This window comes from Rattus norvegicus, chromosome 10 (genome assembly GCF_036323735.1).
Source record: "Rattus norvegicus strain BN/NHsdMcwi chromosome 10, GRCr8, whole genome shotgun sequence".
In the NCBI taxonomy this organism is placed as follows: Eukaryota; Metazoa; Chordata; class Mammalia; order Rodentia; family Muridae; genus Rattus; species Rattus norvegicus.
The window spans coordinates 72,294,972-72,314,171 of record NC_086028.1 but is presented as its reverse complement, the minus strand read 5'-3'; the positions used below and the strand labels follow the sequence as shown (position 1 = coordinate 72,314,171).

Here is a 19,200-nt window from a genome sequence, read left to right as displayed (position 1 = left end):
GTTTCGAAACAGCTCCAGATGACTCCACTCTATAAGCAGGAGTCTGAACTCTAGTCCTGATGTGGCTCTAAAGTCAGCTGGGCCAGACCTGATGGCAAACGCCTGGGATCCCAGCACTTGTGCGTTCCAGGCCAGCAAGGCCTGTACAGTGGGACTCTATCTCAAAGAACTAACAGTATTCCAGACCTACTGCCACACACCTTTAATCTAGAGGCAGAGGCAAGCAGAACTCTGTGAGTTCAAGACCAACCTGGACTGCATGGTAAATTGTGAGACCCTATCTCAATAAATCAATTAAAAAGTCAGCCCAATTCCTTATAAATGGGCTGACCTTGAACGGGGATTAACCTGAGTGTGCCTTCAGAGTGTTGGAATTTAAGGCATACAGTGCCATCCCTGGCCAAAATGGGCTGTTCTTTACTCCCAAGAAAGTGCTGGAATTGCAATAGTGCCATCCTTTGAGACTAAGTCAAGTTGCTGGGCATCAGATGATAGTGTCTTTGGAGGATAGAAATGGATCCATTTTGATGTTGTTTGAAAAAGGGGTGGCCTAGATGACAGAGGCTAAAGGATGGGCAGTTGGCCCCGGATTTTTGAACCATTCTGTACTCTGGTAGCATGCCAGCATCCCAGAAACTACTCCGCCTTTGTAAACTCAGCCAGTGTGTCACTTCTCCCTAGCTGTCCTATAGAACGATGGTCTTTGTTGGGAAGCCGGGCCTCCGTGTCTATCTGGCTGAGTCATCAATCGACAGGCAGGTTAATGAGTTAGCACTGTTCCAGAAACAAACCAAAACAAACAAACAAAAAACTCAAAAAACAACCATAGCTTGGGGCAGGGCAGGTAGAACACTTCTGTAATTCCAGCAGTGGAGGCAGGTGGATGAGAATTTAAAGTTAATCAGCCATGGCGGTGCACACCTTTAATTCTGGCACTCAGTAGGCAGTGCTCTGTGAGTTCAAAGCCAGTCTGTACTACCTAATGAGTTCCAGGATAGCCAGGACTATACACACAGGGCTATCTCAAAACAAAACCATAAACAAACAACAACAACACCTTTAAGGTTGGAGCTAGGGAGATGACTTAGTGGGTAAAGTATTTGCTCTGTAAGGGAGAAGACTAGAGTTTGGATCCCCAAAACCTGCGTAAGAGACAGGTAGGCACCATCCCTGTCTATATTCCCAGTACTTAGGGTAGAAACAGGGGATCCCCAAAACAAGCTAGGAAGTTGGACTAGTGAATTAGTGAGCTCTCCAGTCACGAGAAAAATCCTGTCTAAATATATAAAGTGGAGAGTGTTAGAAGACAGCCAGCAGCTAAGGCTGGCCTCCAGAGGATGGTGCACACACACTCAAGAGAACACACACATTCCTTCCCACCTAGGACAGAAACAAAGTGCAAGGTCATGCTCAGGTTCAAAGTGAGTTTGAGTCCAGCCGAGGCTACAGGAAATCCTACCCTAAAAAATAAAAAAAAAAAAAAAAAAAAAGGGAAGCCAGGTGGTAGTGTCACACACCTTTAGTCCCAGTACTCAAGAGGCAGAGGCAGGTACATCTCTGAGTTCCAGGCCAGCCTGGTCTACAGAGTGAGTTCCAGGCCAGCCTGGTCTACAGAGCGAGTTCCAGGCCAGCCTGGTCTACAGAGCGAGTTCCAGGCCAGTCAGAAAAACCCTGTCTCAGAAAGCCAAAACCAACCAACCAACCACAAAATAAACAAGGCAGGCCAGATGTGGTCACAAAGGCTTTAATCCCAATTGAGAGGGTGAGACAGGTATGATCTACATAGGACAGCCTGGTCTACATAGGGAGCTCCAAGCTAGGGCGACACTCAAAACAAACAAGCAAACAGGATTAGAGAGATGGCTCAGCGGTTAAGAGTGTGCTGTGCACCGCTCTCACAGAGGACCAGATGGGGATTGGAGCCCAGAACCAACAGTAGGCTGTTCACAACCACACATAACTCTAGTTCCAGGGGAACTTCTGGTTTTTATAGACACACGAACTTATAGGTCCATGTTCACACACACACACACACACACACACACACACACACACACACACACAGTGAAAAAGGATCACTTTGGTGTAGGTCGAGATGGATTAGTGAGTATAGGCCCTGGCCACAAAACCTGATGCTCTGAGTTCGAGTCCCAGGACCCACATGGTGGAAGGAAAGGACTCCCTAAAGTTGACTCCTGACCTTTACATAGGTGCCCCCTAAAATAAATACACGTGTGGGGGAGTAATTTAAAATGTTATTACAGGACACAGTAAACTGTGAAATGTCACGTACTGAAAACAGTGAACTGTGTGTGGAAACGTCCAGTGTAGAGTTTCCATTTTCCCCTGGTGCGCCTCAGTAACGAATGGGAGTAGACTTCAAACAGCAAACCACACAATGGATCCACTCAGAAAACATCATAGTTGACAGCTCTGGATACAATAGGATTATGCAATTGTTCTTCTCTGAAAATGAAGCCCGGAGCAGTAACTGGTTGTGTGTGGTCTCGAGTTTCCAGCTGCCCGTTTGCTGAAGAACTATTATCACAAGAAACATCTCAAGCCAGGGAGTGCCAGGACTTGGGAAGCAGAGGAAAGAGGACCTGGAATTCAAAGTTGTTCTCAGCTATGTAGTGAGTTTGAGTCCAGCATGGGCTACATGAGGCCCAGTAAACAAACGGTGAGCAAACAGACTAAAGGCAGCCATGCTAAAACAGCAATTCTGGTTGAAGAGATCGGGAGAATTAAGTTACTCTTGCACTGTGAGGCTTCACCTGTGGGCTATGCAGGAATGAACTTCTGGGAAGCTGGATTTGTACTGGGCTGGGGGCAGGGCACAATGGCAAAACACTAGTCCTACAGGTTAGAGGCCTCCGTGTTTGATTCCCAGCATTAACAAAAAATGAAGTAAACAAACGAACGGTGGTGCTGTGTAAGACATGTGAAAACTGACCAACAGGAAACTCCTGGTTTGCTGTGCTGCCAGTGAGTCTGCAGGAAGTCCCTGCACAGCTACAGTGAGAACAAAGGGGCTGGGTAGGAGGACCAGCCTGGCTAGCCTGTGAGTCCTTGGAAAACCTCAGGAGGAGTCTGTATTTACCAGGACAAGGCACAGAAGAATTTAGACTCCATGGCCAGGCAGTTGTTTTTCATTTGTTTTAATTTTCTTTGTTTCTTTGTTTCTTTCTTACTTTTCTTTTTCCCTTTTTTTTTCTTTTCTTTTTTTTGGAGCTGGGGACCGAACCCAGGGCCTTGTGCTTGCTAGGCAAGCGCTCTACCACTGAGCTAAATCCCCAACCCCTCTTTTTCCCTTTTTAGCATCTCTGTGTAACAGCCCTGGCTGTCCTGGAACTCACTACATAGATCAGGTTGACCTGGAACTTAAAGAGATTTGCTTGCCTCTCTGCCTCTTGAACTCTGGGATCAAAGGTGTGTGCCACCACACCTGGCAATTAATTTAATATTTAAAGAAATTAAATATTAAAGTGAGATGTGGCAGTTCATGTGAATTGAGTGTTCATGAGGTTAAGGCAGGAGGACTGCCATGAGTTCTTGTCTATTCTGGGTACCAGTGACCATGTCCCCTGTCAAATAAATAAATAAATAAATAAATAAATAAATAAATAAATAAAAAAAACGAAATCTGTCTATACCAGTTCCTAGAACATAGAAAACTTATCACTGTCACTATATTTCTATTTAATTTTTTTCCATGTTAAGACTGAACCCACTAGGTAGCTGCTTGTGCATGTTGTATGCATGTTGTATGACTGCTCTATGACTGAATTGCATTCCTAGCCTTCTTTATTTTGTTGATCTGTTGGTTGGTTGATTGAGAAAGGGTCTCATCCTGTAGCTCATGCTGGCCTGGAACTCACTATGTTACTGACTCATGACAATCCTCCAATCATAGCCCCTTCCCAGTGCTGGATTACAGCTCTGAACCACCACGCCAGTCTTTGTTATTTTATATATGAGAGTGTTTTGTCTGAATGTATGCATGTATGTATGTATGTATGTATGTATGTGCACCATGTGCCTGCAGAGGTCAGAAGAGGGTGTTGGTGGTCTCCAGCCCCATTGTTTTTTTCAGTACTAGAAACTGAACCCAGGGGGTTGGGGACTTAGCTCAGTGGTAGAGCGCTTGCCTAGCAAGTGCAAGGCCCTGAGTTTGGTCCCCAGCTCCGAAAAAAAAAGAAAAGAAAAAAAAAAAAAAAGAAACTGAACCCAGTACTCCACACAAACGAGACCAGCGTTCTATCCCCAGTCACTGGGCCCCGGACAGCTTTTTTTTTTAGATTTGTTGCTGTCAAGGCAGGGTCTCTTTGTGTAGCCCTGACTGTCCTGCAACTGACCTTGTAGAGGAGGTGGCCTGGAATGTAGAGCTATGCCTGCCCTGTCTCTTGAGCACTAGGATTAAAAGTGTGCACTACTGCTGCCCAGTTTGGTTTCATTATTTTTATTCATGTGTGTGTGTGTGTGTGTGTGTGTGTGTATGTGATTGTGATGCCACATATTTGCGTGCCTGTGGAGGTCAGAAGAGGGCATCAGGTTCGCCCAAGAGCTGGAGTTACAGGTGTTTGCGAGCTGCCGTGTGGGAGCTGGGAACCTAACTGAAGGTCCTCTGGAAGGGCAGCCAGTGCTCCTAACCACCGAGACGTCGCTCCCTTTCCACCTATGTTCTTTTTTAAAGGAGGAAACTGTTTTGGAATTTGCCTTAAACTACAGACAGCAGGGAGTGGTGCACACCTTTAATCCCTGGGGAGGCAGAAGCAGGCAGATCTCTGAATTCAAGGCCAACTTGGTCAACGAAGTACAGCTAGGGCTACACAGAGAAACCCCGTCTCGAAAAACAAAAGCAAAAATAAGCAAGACAAAACATAAAGAATGGATCAGACACTGCTCCATATGTGAGATGCTCTGGATAAATAAATGGAAAAAGCTATGTTATTAAAACAAGTTCAAGACCAGAAAGATCCAAGGGACTTAAAAACAGTCTGCAAGGCACAGCGTCAGCTACAGCCAGGACTGAAAACAGTGCGTTGGCCTGAACTGAGAGAAAGCATTTATTGTACATAGAGAGGCGAGGCACAGTTAGAATGTCTGTCCACACAGGAAGACGGCACCAGGCCCTCTTCTGTGATGTAATGCCACGGGACTTTACTGATGGGTGTGGGGAGAGAGCATGCAGTCAGTGTGACGAGCCCTTCCCCCTCCCCACATGGGCAGAGTTGGAAGTTTTCCCGGGTTGGGGAGGGGGAGCATGCAGCCTTTACCCTTCAGGAAGTTTCTATTGTACTGTACTTCTCCCCCCTTTCATGCAGCCTGCCCCTTTTATTATAGAACATCCTGAAGTTTCAGGTTCAACGTGTTCATACTTGAAAGCAGAACTGCTATCCTCAGATCAGCACACAGAGAACAGACCCCATCCATTCCTTCCTAATTCCCACTGGATCCAACTCAGACAGGAACCTGTCGGGAGGAGCGGCCAGGTGCTGAAAAGGCACGGTTGATCTGATAAGCTCTTGCCAGCGGGGCCTGGCAGAGGACAGATGACTGATAACTCTTCCTAGGGAGTGTGGAGGCCTGGGTGATGTAATGGGACTAGGAATAAAGTGCTATTCAGGGCGCTGAGGAGAGGAGAGAAACATTAATTTCCTTAGAGAGGGTAAGGGAAAGTCCTCTAAAGAGACATTTGATCTGCTCTTTGGACTGAGTCAACAGGCAAATAGCCTCTCCCTCTCTCTCTCTCTCTGTCTCTCAGTATTTCTGTCTCTCTGTCTGTCTCTGTCTATCTCTGTCTCTGTGTCGCTCTCTCTGTCTCTCTCTGTGTGTTTCTCTCTGTCTCTGTCTGTCTGTCTCTTTCTCTCTCTGTCTCTCTCTGTGTGTTTCTCTCTGTCTCTGTCTGTCTGTCTCTTTCTCTCTCTGTCTCTCTCTGTGTCTCTGTGTCTCTGTCTCTGTGTCTCTGTGTCTCTGTCTCTGTGTCTCTGTCTCTGTGTCTCTGTCTCTCTGTCTCTGTGTCTCTCTGTCTCTCTCTCTGTGTTTCTGTCTCTGTCTGTCTGTCTCTTTGTCTCTCTTTCTCTGTCTCTCTTTCTCTCTGTGTCTGTCTCTCTCTCTGTCTCTCTGTCCCTGTCTCTCTCTCTCTGTCTCTCTCTCTGTGTCTCTGTCTCTGTCTCTCTCTCTCTGTCTCTCTCTCTGTCTCTCTCTCTGTGTCTCTGTCTCTGTCTCTCTCTCTCTCTCTCATCCCAGGAGAGCACTGTAGCACTGAGCTATGTACCTTCCTTGTTATTAGTATCAACACCATTTATCTGTTTTAAATATTAAAGATTCTCTTCAAGTTTGGTAGAGACACACTGAGGTAGATTTCAGGTGACAGGGCCCTTTAATAAGGTGGGCCGCTCCCAGCAGTGGAAGCTGGGACTTGGTGGTGAGCAAGTAGCAAGTAGCAAAACAAGGGTAATTCTCTAGATTTGTAGACTTTAGAGGGAGGGCGTCTCCGGGAGGCAGGAGTGGTGTCTGGGGCAGCAGGTCAGTGCAGACCAGTAGACAGGACAGAAGGCAGTCATACAGGAAGCTGATCTATTGTCCCAGCCTAGGAACTTCAAAGCATAGTGAAGGGGCAGATGGGGTCTAAGGCATAGACTGATGGAAGCTTACACTGTAGCCCAGGCTGGCCTTGAACCAGATGAACAGACGTATTCCTACCCCAGCCTCCAGAATGCTGAGATTACAGCTCTAATTCACCATGATCTGATTTTCCTTTTCCTTTCCTTTCCTTTTCCTTTTCCTTTTTCTTCCTTCCTTTCTTTTTTTTTTAATTGACTTTTTGAGACAGGGTTTCTCTGTATAACCCAGGCTGTCTTGGAACTCGATTTGTAGACCAGGTTAGCTTGAATTTAGAGACCCACTGCTTCTTCCTCCTAAGAGCTGGGATTAAAGGTGTGCTCTACCAAGCCTGGCTGTAATTTGATATATAAACCTATAGGCAGGTTTCTCTACATAGCCTTGGCTCTCCTGGCACTCACTGTGCACTCCAGACTGATCTTGAATTCACAGAGATCCGCCTGCCTCTGCCTCCCTCCACCAGCAGCAGAACTCCCAGGGCTGGGGGTAAAGGCTTGCACTACCACTCCAGGCTTACTTTGAACTTTAGACAGGATATTACTCCTTAGCTCAGGCCAGCCTTGAGTGTGCAGTCATCTTATGTGTTAGCCTTCTAGGTTACTGAAACTGAAGGTGGGTACCATGAGGAACTCTCAGATTCCTGACATTAAAGAAACCTTAAGGGAAGCCAGGTGGTAGTGGCACATGCCTTAATCCCAGCGCTTGGGAGGCAGAGACGGGTGGATCTCTGAGTTCTAGGCCAGCCTGGTTTACACATCAAGTTCCAGGATAGCCAGGGCTTCACAGTGAACCTCTGTCTTGGCAAACCACAAAAAAAAGAAAAGAGAAAGGAGGAGGAGGAGGAGGAGGAGGACAATGCTATCATAGGATTTACACAGACAGAACAGAAAAACAAACAAGTGAATAAGATGACTTCCAAGATCAATCGTAAGGTATAGGGCAATAAGTAGGGTATGCCCTCGGCAGGAGGCATTTGACCTGAGATCTAAATGTTAAGGAGGCAAGTTTCTTGGGCAAAGTGTTCTGAGTAGAGGAACAAATACAAACTGATTTAACCGACTACAGTTTGAAAATATCTCAGAAAAAGGATCGTCAATCTAGTGAACACATAGAGGCTTTTTCTTTTTCTCTCTTTCTAAACAACAGTCTAGCAACCCCGTTTACATAGCACCGAATGTGAGCTGGACACATTTAAAGTATATGGGAGAATGTGTCCAGGATATAAGCATCTACAGGGGTTGGTACCAACATGGAGGGGGGCTGGAGCCGATCTCCAGTGGGTTTCAAGGGATGACCTCCTAAATACCCTACAAGACGAGGCCTGGGATACTGGTGGGATGAAAAAGAGGCCAGCCTGACTTGAGCAGGGTGAGCAAAGGACAGACCGTGAAGGGCCAGCAGGTTTGGCAGGCCTGGTGAGTGGGCCCAGGGACTGCCATAAGGAATTGGTTTCAAAGAAGCTTCATGTGGCTGAGAGAATGAATTAGAAGCAGGGAATGCTAATAGGAAGTTGTAGCTTCCTCAAAGAGAGAGGCCCGGTCAGGAGTGGCATCAGTAAACACAGGCACGCCAAACTCAGGCATGCCGAAAACAAATGGTTTTGTTTGTTTGCTTTTTGTTTTTTGTTTTTTTCAAGACAGGGTTTCTCTTTGAGGCCCTGACTATCCTAGAACTTACTCTGTAGACCAGAATGGCCTCCAACTCAGAGATCCACCCCTGGCTGCTGAGACAAGAGGTGTGCACCATCTGCAAACCGACAAAGCAAATGTGCATTTGAAGTGAGGCTGACCTAACCTGTGGGTGGACTGTGGTGTGGGAGGGGAAGGGAACAGAAGATGGGAGTGTTCCCAATGCTATGAGAGGTTACAGGGACCAATTGTGGTGCTCGTGATCTGTAATCCTGACATTTATGAGGCTGAGGCAGGAGGAGCATCCTTAGTTTAAGGTCGTCCTCAGCTACATAGGAAGTTTTTATCTGGCCTGGCTTACGAGAGACTTTGTCTCAAAAAAAGCAAACTCAGACAAAACCCAAAAGGGAGCTGGAGGGGAGGTGGGGAGATTAGAACGAAGCACAGTGATCTAGGTGTATAAATATGTCATAATGAAACCCAGGGCTTTATACGATAACTTTGTTAATAAAAGTAAAAAGGAGTGGTTGGGGTGTGACTTAGTTGGTAGAATTCTTGCCTGGTGTGTACCAAATCCTGGTTCTGATGTCCAGGACTGCATAAAACTGGGTGTGGTGGGTAAATGCTTATGATTCCAGAGGTCCAAGGGAGGGGGAATCCTTGTCTACACAGGGAGTTCAAAGTCAGCCTGAGTTATGAATTCTCTCAACACAATGGTCTCTCACACAGAGAGGAACAGAGAGACAAAGATATAGGAAACAGACATACACAGAGAGCTCTTGTCTCAGGTCATAAACACCTATAGTCCCAGCATTTTGGAGGCTGAGGCAGGAGGATTGCTGTGACTATGAGGCCAGCTGGAGCTACAGATTTTGCCCTAACAACCAAACAAAACTGGGGCACGTAAAAGTGACCTTGAGGCTGGAGAGATGGCTCCCAAGGTAAACGGGCTTGTGCAAGCCCAAGGACCTGGAACCCATGCAAAAAGCCAAGGGGCAACTTAGCCCAAAGCTCTGAGGACAGGTAGCCTGAAGTAGGCACTGAAAAGAAATGACAAGAGTGACCCACTCAGCAAGGTGGCAGTTTGCACTTGAGGACTCTCCTGTAGCTAGCTGGCACACTTACAGCACATCTCTGTGATCTGTAATATCTCTTTGGGCTGAATGAAGTTACCTCAAAGGGCTGGAAAGATGGCTGAAAGGTTAAGAGAACTTAACCTCTGCCAGAGGATCAGGGTTGGCTCCCAGCATCCACACCAGGGGCTCACAACTGCCTACTCCAACTCTAGGTAACCGTCTTTTGGCTTTAGTAAGCCTCGAACGCATGCGATGTGTATACACACAGATACAACCGTTATAAAAACAAAACAATGGTTAACTGTAGAGTCAACTGTGTATACAAATGCAAGTATCTTTCGGCTGTAGAAGGCAGCAACCCTACAGAAACATGGAGGTCTCTGACAGCATGTCCGGCAAGTCTGATTATTTCCCTTGACACAGCTTTTAGAACTGCCACTCTAAATATGCTACTGTTTTCCCTGTTACATTCCTCAATATCTCTGCTATTACGTGCACGGGGTTATAGAAGCAAGCACGGGGGGTAGAATTAGTTTCCCAACAACAACAACAAAGTTATCTTTTTGCTTTCCTGAAACAACAAAAGGAAAATGGAAGTAGAGGGCTCGCTCCCACAAGCTGTCCTTTCCTGACTTCTACACATACACAGTCAAGTACCAGCAACAAAACAAACATTTTTTTTTTTTTAAGTGAAAAGAGAAACTGGGTGGTAGCACATGCCTTTAACCCCCCCAGCACTGGGGAGGCAGAGGCATGTGGATCTCTGTGAGTTCCAGGCTGGTCTAAGCTACAGGGTGAGTTCCAGGCCAGGCAGGGCTACAAAATACAGACTCCCTCTCCAAAGGGGGTGGGGTGGGGACAAAGGAGGAAGAGAGAAAAAACAAAAACAAAAAGCAGGAGACTTGTTCACAGCCAAAGCCACACTAAGGTAGCAAAAGTGAGAACACAGGGTTAGTAAGTGAAACTGATGGCAAACATTGACTGTGAAAGCTTTTGAGGATGAACAACAAACTTATACATTTGACTTGGCTTCACAAAGACGAGTCCGATTCCCCAAGACAGCGAGGCGGAAAAGATTGCCTGGGAGGCCTTAGAGCCTCTCAAACTTTTATTGCCAACTTTTTTTTTTTTTTTTTTTGGTTTTGTTGTTGTTTTTAAGGGAGAGCCTTCTAGTTTGTTGCTGTCTTTCTGCATATTGCTTCATCTACGTGGCTGCACTCAGGATAAATATCTGTCTATTCTCAGAGTGTCCACTGGCCTGGGTTTCTTTCCTCTGTACAGGTTCTCAGAATCGGTCCAAGGCAACAGGAAAAGGTGCTGAAGATAGGCACTTAAGTAAATGTGTTCGGAGGGCCGGTGAAAGTGTTTGGGTGCACAGAGAAAGAGAAGCAGTTTCTAGTACTTACACCCCCCCCCCCTTCTTTGTTTCAGTTCTCCCTTCTGTCAACTCACAACATTTGGCTCCTTTGGCTGGGAGAAGGCATGATCTGGCTTTTTATTTTTTTGGCTGGCTGGCTGGCTGCTTCTATTGTTATTCAGCCCAGTGTCTCTGTAGCCCCTTCTAATCTCCTGCAGCCACACAGCAGGCCTGCAGGGGTCCTCAGAGCACCCTGCACAAGGCAGGTCTTCGTTAGCTAATGCTATCTTCTATTTAAACACAGAACGGTAGCCTCCAATCTTGTTACATAACATACCAGTATCTCAGGGTATAAAACCAGTACAGAATCTACTGTTAGGCATTAGGGAACCTGTGGCTATAAACATATTTAGTAAAGTGCTAGTGCAGAAACGTAACCAGCTTAATTTTCTAGTTCTTGATTTGTAATGTTAGAGTTGGAAGGGACTTCAGAAACCATCTTATTTCAGCCCTCCTTGTTTGTTTTTGCAGTAATGGGTATTGGGTCCAGAGCTTCGAGAACCTGAGGCAAAATCCCTACTGGGTGCTCCATCCCCAGAGCCCAGCTCCCCCTTATTTTAGGCAATGGCTTACTAAGGCCTAAGGACACAAAAGAACTTAACCTCAGAAAGCAGCCCTGGGCTGGTAATCAAGTTTTTCATGATCTAAAGAATTTAATGTATCTTTTTTTTTTCTTTTTTTTCTGGAGCTGGTGACAGAACCCAGGGCCTTGCGCTTGCTAGGCAAGTGCTCTACCGCTAAGCTAAATCCCCAACCCCTTAATGTATCTTCTTAAAGATCCAATCTCAAATCTTTTCAAGTTTGTGATTAATCAGCTGAAGGCGTTTTGACTCCAGGGTTTACACCTCCCAAAGTGGTCAGTTGTAAATATTGACAGTGCCCTTACACAGAAACCAGTATCTACCAACAAATATGAGGTAGTTTTGTTCTTACCAACGTTGGGACTGAATTCATCCCTAACCACGTGAGCTACATTCACTGAAGATAATTTGGTTGATTGCCCGTATACTAAAAACAGCTGAGTGGAGTGACAGGTGACATCTTGAGGCACCTGGGGAGAAATACCATTCTGGGTTTATGTGTAAACTGCTACCAGAGAGGAGACCAAAAGTTTCCTCAGCCTCCTTCCACACCCCGAATGTTCGTTTTGTCTTTTTCTTTTTCAGTGACCTGGCGACCTTGGAATTATGTAGCTGAGGATGACCTGAACTTCTGATCACTTCCCAAGCCTTGGGTTATAAAGCACGAACCAACCTGTCCAATTACCACGTGTTTTCTTCTCTTCTAAAATGGTAATGGAAACACGTATTTTGCCCCAACACCGTTCAGAATCCCAGCGGCTTAGAGGATCTGCTGTCTCCTCTGGCAGAAATCCTTTTATCAAATTGACCTGTTTTCCTGTCGGAAGACTGCCCCACTCCACCCACCTGGTGCCTCCCTGGACTTCCCGACTGTCAGGAGTTTATTTTTTAACCCTCTCTTCCTTGAAAAGCACCACCCCACTGACCCAGAAGGCAAGCTCCTCCCCTTTGGTCACTTTGACTATTCTTGTTCTATTTTTCGTTGCTAATAGACCTCACTAGCCATTAGCAATAGGGACTCCAGTTTCTCTATAGTCCTTCTCCATGCTCTCCCACTCTCAGTACAGGGGATTCAACTCAGGGACTCGAACACACCAGGCAACCCTTTTCCTAGTTTTAATTAGGAAATTACTAGCAAGGCAGAGGGAATAGAGACTTATCTTTCTGCTTCTGAGCAGGGCATGGGTGGGCCTGACGACACTGGTACTATCTTATTAAGTACATACCTGCCTTGAACTCTGAGGGTCACTTCTAGTAACTTAGGCTCTGGGTCAAGCGTGGCTTAAAAGTGGAGTGAGGAATCACTATCTAGGGTCTCAAAACAAAAGCATTGTAAATCCCACTTCCCAACATAGCCCCGGATCCTGGGAACCCCAGTAAACCCAAACAAACAGGCTCCTATCTCAGAGAGCTCCCCCACTCTAATCACCTCTTTTCCCAGCCCCGCCCGCCAGCTGCCGGGACTGGCGGGACCAGACCTTGCCACACTCCTCGCACGCGCGCCCCGCCAGGGCCGAGGGGCGGGTGGGGGTTGGGGGCGGGAGGCAGGGAAAGCAGGGGCGGAGTTCCGTCCTCCAGTGATTGGCTTCTCCCGGATGGGCTGCGGCCGTGCCGGACCAACCAGTGGCGTGTTGCTATGTGCTGAGCCGATGGGATAGGCGCGGGGGCGCGTCTGTCACTCGGCAAGCCCCCAGCCCGGACTCGGAGGGATGCGGAGCGGCAGTGGCGGTGGCGGTGGCGGAGACTGTGGCTTTAAGAGCGCGCTGGGAGCGCTAGAGTCAGCCGTGCAGCCCTTCTTCGCCAAGCACTCCGGAGCAGCCGAGCTCGGGGCTGGCCGGACCCGGCAGCCTGCCGCCAGGTATGGGGATCTCGAGCTGGGCTCGCGTGGGCGTGGGGCGCTTTCCGCTCCGGTTCGGGCTGTGCGCCCTGGGGACGGTCGGGCTCCCGCGCTGCGTGCAGCCCGGCTCAGCTGGGCGGTGTTGTCGCGGTCCCGAGGGGGCTCCCCGAAGGTTCCCGGGGTGCTAGGGGCGGGGAGCGGGTTGCTGCGGCCACGTGACCGGTTTGTTTACAAACACTGGCGCGCGCTCTGGGTTCGGGACTTGCGGGTGACGACGAGCTGCCCGGCAAATATGGGGGTGGGGGGACCCAGAGACCTGGGCGCCACCGACTCCCTTGTTCAGCGTGATCCCCCTCCCCCACCGGTGGCACCCGGTGACACCCAGCTGTGCCGTCCATGTCTCCATCGAGATACTTGGGTCTGGGGCTCATCGCCCTCAAAAGTCCCGGGGGCGCTTCGGCAGCCTCAGGCCAAGGGAACCACAGCGAGTAACTGCCTGGACGCTTCCCGGCGCCTCCCCAGCGGCCTTGCCAAGGGGTGGGCGCGAACTTTGTTGCTAGACTTGCTGCGGGGGCCTCTGCGGAGGGTCCCTCCCAGGAGCTGGCTCCTGTCTCTTCCTGCTTCAAGTTCTACCTGCCTGGTTGCTGACTCCCTTAGTTAGGGTGATTTTTCCGAAACAGTGGAGCCTTACTCCCATCTTGTGGCTGGCACTTAGCAGGGGTGGCACTGTTCCTTTGGACCCCTTGTGCAAAGAACTGCCTGCCTCCTCTGACTTCACTTTTACCCACAGTTTTTAAAAAGCAGAGTGGATATCCCCCGGTTTTCCCAGACTTCCACAGTCCGGCTGCTGGAAATGGTAAATGCCCCGGAGCCCTGCTTTTTTGGCTTCCTTGTTGATTTGTTGTTGCCACGTTGGAGGGTCTTTGAGCCACTGAGTTGCAGTCTTATTAGTCTTTTGTTCCTCATGCTCATCTTCGTTCTAGTAAGATGGGTTCCCTGTCCAGAGCACTGGACAAGAAGACTAGGGATTACTTTTCTGAACCCCATTTACAGAACATTAGAGGCACAAAGGTATTACAGTAAATCTTATGCTTGAGGCTCTGCAGTAGTCTGGTTTGGGGGTTCACAGGATCTGATCAGGAAAATAGGGTTGCTTTTCCTTTTGGCACACACTGCTGTAGGCTTTACCTGAGTTCAGTCCATCAGCCCTTCACTTTCTTAGCATTTGATATTCTTATTTTTGAGGAAGTTTCACTCTTAAATTCTGTAGTTTACAAAATAATGTCTTTATTAGAACATTTTCATAATACGTATCGCTGTGACTGGTTCGTGTGCTCCCACCCCCGTTTTTGTCCTGAGCTGTGATATGTGTGGCTGTGAGTTCTTTACACTGACAATAAGCCCAGCCTGGGGAGAGCTGGGTAAACTTCCCTTAGGCACTGTGATCTGTCCCATTGACAGGGCCAGATGAGATGAAGTGGAGGTCCTAGGCTCATGCCCTGCCTCAGTTGGGTTCTGCCTTAGTTTAGAATTCAGTGACATCATTTCTTGGACCTCTCTGCTGGACTTGAGATCAGAGTGGGACATGGAGAGGAACATACATAAGAATACACTCCTTTAATCCCAGTAACCCGGAAGGCAGAGGCAGGCAGATCTCTGAGTTCAAGACCAGCCTGGTCCACACAGCAAGTTCCAAGACAGCTAAAGCCACACAGAAATCCTGTTTCAGAAAAACAAAGAATGCAGATTTCCCAGCTAGAAATGGTAGTTTATAACTAACCCCAGCACTCCGTAAGGTGTAAGGGCTGATCACTGCAAGTTTGAGGTCAGCCTGGTCTGTATAAGGAGGGTTAGACAGGGCTAGGTAGGCAGAAAAAAACAAAACAAAAGGAAAACCCTTCAATTCTTTAGAACTAGGGATCCACAGTAAGGAGTACTTTATAGCGATGTGTGCTGGCTGACCTGCTGCTAGACGTTCTAGGAGGCAGTCACTGCTACCATATTACCTGCAATGTGCTTTGGGTTTTGTTTTTTTCCCCCTGTTTCATTAGAAAAACAATCAGCTGGTGGTCATGACTCATTAATTTGATTTCCTAACCGAATGGGTCATGACCTTCAGTTTGAGAAACATTGGTTCAGGGCGGAGGTCCTCTAGCCTGGATATGCATGAATATGGCCGGAGTAGTATTTAGAAATACAGCGGGGCTAAGAAATTGTGTGTTTGAATTTTGCATCTACATAGATACACATGCCATGTGTGCTAATCACTCCAGAGATGCTTATTTTCCCTCTGTCTTATTTTGAGACAGGATTTTATACTCTACAGTCCAGACTGACCTGGAACACATTACATAGCTCCAGGCTGGCTTTGAACTTTACTGCAGCCCTCCTGCCTCAGCCTCCACGGGGTAGAGATTCCAGGTGTAAGACACCACACATCTGTTTAGGGGTGCTAATGGGGGGTGTTGCCCCTTAGCTGATTCAGGCTGCTGATTACTGGGAGTTGATGGCAGTGAACATTGAGAATGGATGTGAAATGCAGAGTCAGGTAGATGGCTTGGGCGCAGGCTTTCAGATCTCTCGGCTGCCAGCCAGTCGCCCTTTGAAAAGTTGAAGGGGTCTGGCGTGGTGGTGTGCACCCATGGTCCCACCACTCAGGAAGCCCAGGCAGTCAGCTCTCAAGTTCTCTGCATAATAATGAAGTTCCAGGCCAACTGGGGTGCAGAGTGGGCTCCTCAAAAGCTTTGGTGACAAGAGTAAGAGGCTGACTGGCTGGCCCTTGCACCCCGCTGCACCCCAGCTCCTCTGAGGCTGCGGCACTCCCTCGCTCGGTGTTGTCTCTGAGTGCGTGGGGACTGGAGATGTGAGCCTTGCCGCCGCCGAGCTGCTGTGCTGTTCACAGATTATGTGAATTTTCATTGTCATAATGATGTTAATGGTTTTGAGGCAGTCATTGTGCCTGGGGGATTAACAACTGGCCAGCAGAAGAAAGGATTGATTTTGTTTAATGTCTGGCTGGTATTCCAGACTGAGTAGCCCCAGGGAGTAGCAGGGCTGTGACTTTATTTTGATTTGGGGGTTGGGGGAATCAGGGACGTGTCTATCATCAGATGTTAATAAGAGACTCAGGTTCCCACATCTCTTGGCCTAGTCACCTGGTTCTTTCCCATTGCACGGTGTGTGCAGGTGTGTAGTCAGTCATCCAGTTTCTGGTGCTTTTATTTTATATCTGCCTCTAACCACAGATAACACATAAACGCACCAATGGAGCTGTTCATTCAATTTCCCCTCCTGTTTTGTCCAGACAGGTTGGTTGGTGGAAGAGATTTCATTGAATTAAATCTGCAGCTTAGCTTTTACAAGGGACACTTAATTATATCTACATTCGGATTCTACTGTGGTCCTTGGCAAGACTGCCTTGTACGAGAACATTCAGTGTGAGATTGTTTAAATTAACTTTAATAACGCTCCATTTGGTCTAACTGCTCACATTCTGAATATCCAGTTTTGAGCACATAGAAAAATGAAAGCTGCAGAAGAGTGGGGGGTGGTATGGGGGGGTCTGGGATAACAGGTCTTAGGAATAGCAGAGGGGAGGGGATTGGGAAGGATCTGTTCTCTGTAAATTATCTCACCCTTTCCCTGGTCCAGCAATCAAACCATTGGGTACTCTTGACAGATATAAAGCATCATTTTGAATTCCAGCCCACAGAGATGGAGAGCCAGCCAGTGCCCTCCTGTCTGCCTGCCTGCCTGCCTGCTAAAGGTATTTTGTTAGGGCTGATGGAGTTTTGGTGATATGCATAACAAAAGATGCTGTCTACTTGGGCCTGTAAAAGATTGCACCTGCCTGAATTTCCCGTGAGCTATAGAGCGCTCTACCTCATAGCTTCAGTCTAATTCAGCTTCTCCGTGCCCTCCCCAGGCTCTCTCCCCCGCGCCCCCCTCTGCCCCCCTCTGCCCCCTCAGCTTATCACCTGCCTTCCCAACCTCATTCCAAGTCTGCTGCAGCTACTTGGGGCCTTGTGACGTTTCTGAAACATGTCATGCTGGTTTTGAGAGAGTATCTCACTTGCTCACAGGCTGCCTTCAGACTTGTTCTGTAGCTCAGGCTGGCCCTCTGACCTCTACCACCTGACTCAAGGATTACAGGGGTATGTCCGTCACCACACCCAATTTAAGCCTGCCTGCCTTCCTTCCTTTCTTTCTTTCTTTCTTTCTTTCTTTCTTTCTTTCTTTCTTTTCTTCCTTCCTTTCTTTCTTTCTTTCTTTCTTTCTTCCTTCCTTTCTCTCTTTCTTTCTTTTTCTGGTTACAGCTTTTCCTTTTTAAAGGTTTATTTTATTTGTATGCCTATTTTGTCTGCATCATTTACGGCCCCAGATTAGGAGAGAGCCTCAAGGGACCCTGAAACCGGAGTTAGGATGGTTATATCCACCATGTGCTGTCGAGAGAGAGAGCTGGGGATCAAACCCTGGTCCTTTATAAGAGTAACAAGAGCCACAGTCTCTAACCCTGATGGGTTTCGCTTTTGTTGTTTCTTTCCTTTTGCAGATGAGAGCTAGCTTTTCCCTACACCTGTTGGCCCACACAGCCTCTTCACATCCCTTTCTTGTTTGTCTTGGGATCCAGGAGACCCCCAGGCTGGTCTTTAATTTATTATGCCAGGCCTCTGTCTCCCTAATGCTGGAATTATAGGCTGAGTTCTGTGCTTCAATGTATGCTAAACAAGCAATCTACCAACAGCTACATCTCCAGTCCCCATCATCATCATCAAAACCGTATCTGCTTGTTAATTGGAACGGAGTATGGCGAGTGCTCATTTCATTTTGACTTGCTCCATGCTGACAATACTTGGTGTTCAGTGACTGCTGGATAAATATCTGTTGGTTAAAAGCATAAATGATGAAAAGAGGCACGTGCCTTCCTCTAAAGCAAGCAGGAAGTTTTTTTGTTGTTTTGTTTGTTTGTTTTTCTTTTTGAGACAGGTTTTGTTCTCTTTGTAGCTGTACCTGGTCTACAACTCAGCAAAGATCCACCAGCCTCTGCCTCCCAAATGCTGGGATTAAAGGCGTGAAACGACAATATATTTAAGAGACTCTGAGGAAAAGAAATGTTTTCTCTCTTTCTTGGGATAAGATAGTATTTTCAACGTTTTGTTTGCACTTTGCAGCATTACTTTTTACTCCTTTATTCTGTTATAGGCTGCCAGTCTCCGAAAGCCTCAGTACAGTTACTCTTCCTAAACATCCCTTGCCTCTTCCACTGACCTCACTCTGGGCCCCCCTCCTTTTTTTCTGACATGCATTAACATTTCTATCAGTAACCACACTTTTCATTAACACCAGCAGGCCCTACAGGGGAGCTGAGGGGCCTGGCTTCAGAGTCATGATAACTGGATAATTAGCTCTGTGACCTTGGGCAGCCTACAGTTCTCTAACTCTTTGGTCCTTATTTGTAAAATGGGACTAATAATAGTAACTATCACTCGGGATTTATGGGACGATTAAACGAGAATGCAGGGGAAACCAGGCCCAGAGCCCGGCACCTAGGAAGCACTCAGTGCTTCTGTTAATAACAGCATTACCAGTATGAGGTGGATTCTCACTTCTAGCTGGCAGGAATCCATCTCCAAATCAATTGATTCGGCGGTGAGTGGTGGGCAACTCCAAGTCTTAATTTATATTAAGTAAATGAAGTATTGCCATAGCTTGTCAGAACTGGAATGGATTTTATTTTGTTTTATGCACAGGGTTTCACTGTGTAGCACTGACTGGCCTGGAACTTACTATGTGTAGATGCGGCTGGCCTTGCAGAGATCCACCTGCCTCTGCCTCTGCCTCTGCCTCCTGAGAGCTTCGATTAAAGTCGGGCACCACTATACCTGGTGGAATGGTAGTGAGAGATCATGAAATTGTATCCGACTCTTTTTTTTCCTTTTGAATGTTTTTGAGATTGGATCTTTCTGTGAAGTTCTGACTGACCCTAGGGCTCACTAGCTCCAACTGACCACTCTTCACATTAGCTTCGTGTCCAAGA

General features: G+C 47.4%; 1 protein-coding gene across 1 annotated transcript in view; it reads left to right on the top strand.

The window, feature by feature from the left end:
- The first annotated feature begins 13,047 nt into the window (after positions 1–13,047).
- Ypel2 (yippee-like 2) overlaps positions 13,048–19,200 on the top strand; it is a 57,534-nt gene continuing 51,381 nt past the window's right edge. The window contains exon 1 of the mRNA NM_001108286.2: positions 13,048–13,184. The gene's annotated coding sequence lies outside the window, so the exon portion shown is untranslated. The remainder of the gene's footprint in view (positions 13,185–19,200) is intronic.